Raw genomic sequence first — 4,981 nt, 5'->3', positions numbered from 1 at the left:
ACAGAAACTAATTAGCCCCAATTGTTATTCACTGTTTAATTTCCTGTTGATCAAGTGTAAACAGAGGGTGTGTTAAAGACAAAAGTTATCTCAGTCTATGCAGGTAGTTTGAAACATCTCAACTGTTACCTGCTGGCTACCAGAACACACTCGAAAAAGTTGTGGTCTTACAGTTTGGGGAAAAGTTCTAAATCTAGTTTTAAAAAAAACCCTCAGGAGATTGTGATACAGCTCGGACACAGAATCGCTCTGGGGAGACACAGGTTTCATCTAATTAGATTAGCTTTATAGTTCTATGTTCTCATGTTCTTTCTAAGTGCAGTGAATTTTTGAGCCCAGTTTTTGATGCTCAGATATCTAAACTTGTTAACATGTTTCACATAACAGGCAATAGGATCTTTTTTTCAGAATGATAAATGTATAGCAAATGTCAGGGAAGACCTAGGACTCGGGCAGTAAAAATTTTTCATTGAGCCAGCATTTTAAAAGTGCATGTTCTGGCTCTTTCTCTTCCAGTCCCAGGCGATTCGGGATCTCCTGGCTCCAGTACAGGCATGGCCAAGTCAAAGAACCACACCACACACAACCAGTCCCAAAAATGGCACAGAAATGGCATCAAAAAGCCCGAATCACAATGATATGAATCTCTTAAGGGGGTGGACCCCAAGTTCCTGAGGAACACGTGCTTTGCCAAGAAGCACGAGAAGAAGGGCCTGAAGAAGATGCAGGCCAACAACGTCAACGCCATGAATGCACTTGCTGAGGCTATCAAGGCTCTCGTAAAGCCCAAGGAGGCCAAGCCCAAGATTCCAAAGGGCAGCAGCTGAAAGCTCAGTCCACTTGCCTACATTCCTTACCCCAAGCTAGGGAAATGTGCTCGTACCCACATTGCCAAGGGTCTCAGGCACTGTTGGCCAAAGGCCAAGGACAAGGCTCAGACCAAGGCCACAGCTGCAGCTCTGGCTCCAGCTCCAGCTCCGGCTCAGTCTCCCAAAGGCACCCAGGCCCCCACAAAGGCTCCAGAGTAGAGGCTTTCATCTATTGATGTGAGGATGTAAGGACTAGTGTAACCCCTGGGCAGTTGTCTGCATGGGGATCATGTCTACCTGTGCTGTTTGTACAAATAAGCCTGAGGCAGGAAAAAAAAAAAAGTGCATGTTCTGGGCTCTATTTCCAGAGATGCTAATTCTGTAGACATTGACTTGGTAATTTGCAATTTTAATAAATATCCAGGGGATCCTTATGTAATATTTCTTTGGGAAACACTCAATTAGAGAATACTCTTCACTTTGGGGGATTAATCTAAGATGATTTGGAAGCATGCTCTATTTATTGTTAATATTTAGTTAAAAATTATGTGAAAAAATGTCAAGTAATAACACCACTCCGGTTTTTACAATATCTATTGTCATGTCAATTCAGTTCTTTGCACATGTAATTATACATAGATAGGGGGATGAGAGAGAGGCATTTACTTACATTGACATGTGTACACATATGTACGTGGGGAAAAAGAGAAAATGACTGTATTAACTAAAGATTTGGGTTTTCTCTGTTTTATAAAATTAGACTATAACAGAGTTTTTTCTTAAAAGATTTCTGCAGGTTCATTTGACTTCATTAAACTCTCCACTCATTCACATCCGATAGGAGAATCTATGAGAACACTTTTAACTTTGTAGACAAGTCTTGGAGGCAATCCTGGGGAAAAATAACTCTTGGATTGATTTTCCTATCATGCTCTGAAATAGTATTAATATTGTCTGTCAAAGGAAGGTGGCACAAAAATGATGAAATAAGAACAGGCATGATTTTTAAACAAAAGCCCTGATGATAGTAAGTAAATTATTCTGCCATAGAGTAGAATAATTTGAAGTAATGGGAAAAGCCAGAGTCCTACTTTGGGTCACTTTATATAGTGTGCAATGGTCAAATAAAAGAAAAGCATCTTACCTCATATGATAATTCTTATATATATTTAAGTTTTTAGAGAGATTCAGTGTTTTCTGGCATTGTGCAATCTTTCTTAATTTAACAATGGCTTGTTATTTTTAATTTAGTGGATTATGTTTGGTCTCTCACCACTAAGTAATAAATAAGTAAGTGTCCTAAGCATGACCATGGTAAACTAGAAAGTTTGAAACCTTTATTGGTGTGTCCTTATCTCCTACTCTCCTCTGGAGACAGTGTTCCCTGCCTCCTTGCCCTGACTTCTCTGACCAAACTGATTTTAGGAAGTAGCTGATAAGATGGAACACTCCAAACAGTGAAGCCATGACAGCCTTAACAGGTCATCACATAAGGACTGTTTATGTCTTTTAATTTAACATTTGTATTTATATTTACAATTATAAATGAAAATATTACAGCTTGAGATGTTAAGTAAAACTACAAGACATTTTTTAATGAAAAGCTGCCAGGTAAACCAGATGTGAAAAGGGATCAGGTAACTAACAGCATCCTATACAAATCTTTAAAGAATCCTCTTTACCTGGACCTCCACTTGCGAAGATCCCAGTTGCCTCCTATATCTGAGCCTTTCCATGGTTAGGGATCTGAATCTCCTCTCTTCTGCAATTTCCTGACCACTTGTTCAGATTTCATTTAAATCACCAGACACTCATCTGTTTCCCCACTTCCGCAAATACGCTGTAGTCACTCCCTGTCTCACTCTGTTAGTCTCGGTGCATATATTTGCTTAATGCAGTCATTTTAGTAAGGGTCGGGAGAAAGTAAAGTAAAAGCAGGATTCAATCCCTTGTGCTTAGTGGAATGCTCCAGTATTTAAGTCTCCCCATTTTTGGATTTCAGACATAATTTAGCGAATAAAGGAACTATTTTATATTACTTTAAATCACAGGAAACATATTGATGATTGTTTTTTCTTGTGTTAATTGTGAATAAGACCACTCTACACATTTGATTTCCATCTGGATGATACTCACATTTCTAGTGTGGCTCTTTTATGAGTTTATATGAGTTTTGTACTTGGCTATCTCTTGTCATTTTAATGTTTCCTAATTTGTTGAAAATGTATTTCCAATTATATTGTCTAGTAAATGTGTTTAGTACTAGAGCTACAGTGCCAAAATATTTCTCCATCACTATCTTTAATTACATCTGGTAATCCTATTAGCTGACTTGCGGAAATTAGTAGATACACCAGAAGCAAAATATCATTACATAACTATGAAATATTTAAGTTTAAGTCTACACAGAAGCATATAAAACAAAACAAATATTGCAATTACACAAAGAATGAACAGCTCGTGCTGGAGCCTTTCCCTTTACTCTGGGGGAAATCTAACACTCTGACTGTAAGTCATTTCCTCATATGCCAAATATGGGCACCTCTATCGTCTCTATCAATAAAAAGTTCACGCAGCTCATTCACAAGTGTACATATTAGCATAGCTATTAGGGCTGAGGGCCTTGATGCATTACTTTGGGGTCTGCCCTCATTGCGTTTTCATGAAACAGCACTATCAGAATGTGAGAGATAATGCTCAGACTCGCAGGGGGAAGCTATAAAGCAGTTGCTTGAAAACTGTAATGAAGAGAAGCCAGATCCATAACCAATGGGGCTTCTTCTGTGGTCCTCGGGCAACTGGGTACTGGGTGGTAGTCAGCAGTGGTCTGTTGGGGGAATTAAAGTTGTTGACCAAGAACGCTGTTAATGATATTAAATAGAAGGACTAAATTAGACAGCAGAAACTCTAGTGTGCCACCCTTCTTCAGGTCTTTTCACAGACTCTTCAAAGTCAAATAGCTCTCTCTGGATATGAGTCTGTATGATGTCTTCCCTTCTATGGCTAAAATTGCCAAACAACTGAGCTCAAATCCAAAGTCAGTGCTTGGAGTTTGGTTGTAATAAGGTCAGTGGCAATATCCTTATAAAACCTTGGAAAAAAATAAGTGAAATTTGTGCATTTATTCTCTTTGGTGTCTACCTTTTGTTCAGCTCAGATTGTTTCAGCTTCAAATAGCTAACACACCATAAAAGCAACAGAAGCCAAATGAAGACAGAATTTCCCACATACTAATCCCTGATGTGGGCAGTACAGTGTTCGCGTGAGCACCAACAACAAAGAGGTGGAGTTCTTATGTAATTCTGCTGCCACACCCTTGCTTTGGTGTCTGTGCTCAAGTACAGGTCATGGTATGAGAGACCTTCTGGAGATCTGTCCACCATATCCAATCTCAGGCATCAAGATAGAGGAAGACCGGAAGAATCAAGGGTGCATCTCCCAACTAGAGAAACTCCACCAGCCACCTCGTGTGGTTTCCTTATGCTACATTGGCTCAAATGTTGCCTCAACTTTGCATCTAAATTCAAGGGAGACAGGGAAGAAACGCTGTCATTTAGCTGAGAATATTGAGTATTCAAGTAACACCCAGGATCTGCTACAAAGAAGGGCACAAACACTGTGCAGCAATGATCAGCATCAGAAAACGCTTGCCTTCCCCCCTTGCCAACACGCAACCCTCCCTACCTCTGCCCTCTTATTTTCTGCCTCTGTGGCTGCCCCTTCCTGCTTGTTACCTCCATGTCTTTTTCATTTCCTTATCTAACCATAATATGAAACCAATATATTTTTCATATTCAATTTACTCACTATAAGTAATTTTATGTTTACACCAAGTTTGAAAATGGCAAGACTATTTGTTTTCATCTAAGGAAACTGATAAACCAATTGGGATGCCTTTGGTTTATATAACTGTATTATCTTCCCCTGCCCCTTGCCCCACCACCTTTCATAAGATTAAAAAAAAAAAAAAAACAAACAAACAAAAAAAAAACTCTTTTTCTGATGATATGGTAAGAAATACCTGATATCATCTCCTTCATCCTCTCAGTCTAAAACCTCTCCCTTGCGTCCATGGCTATGAGTCTTCTTTGTTCGTTAAAAGTGTTAGTTCATGTTCATGAATCTAACACTGAATCATATGTTACATAAACTGCATCTTTTCACACTTGAGT

At 39.1% G+C, this 4,981-nt stretch overlaps 1 pseudogene; it reads left to right on the top strand.

The window, feature by feature from the left end:
* Positions 1-436: 436 nt before the first annotated feature.
* On the top strand, positions 437-1,128 carry LOC141577397 (large ribosomal subunit protein eL29 pseudogene; annotated as a pseudogene).
* Positions 1,129-4,981: the final 3,853 nt, after the last annotated feature.

This window comes from Camelus bactrianus, chromosome 4 (genome assembly GCF_048773025.1).
Source record: "Camelus bactrianus isolate YW-2024 breed Bactrian camel chromosome 4, ASM4877302v1, whole genome shotgun sequence".
Lineage (NCBI taxonomy): Eukaryota > Metazoa > Chordata > Mammalia > Artiodactyla > Camelidae > Camelus > Camelus bactrianus.
Note: the sequence above shows the minus strand (reverse complement) of the source record. Positions and strands in the feature narration are given on the sequence as shown.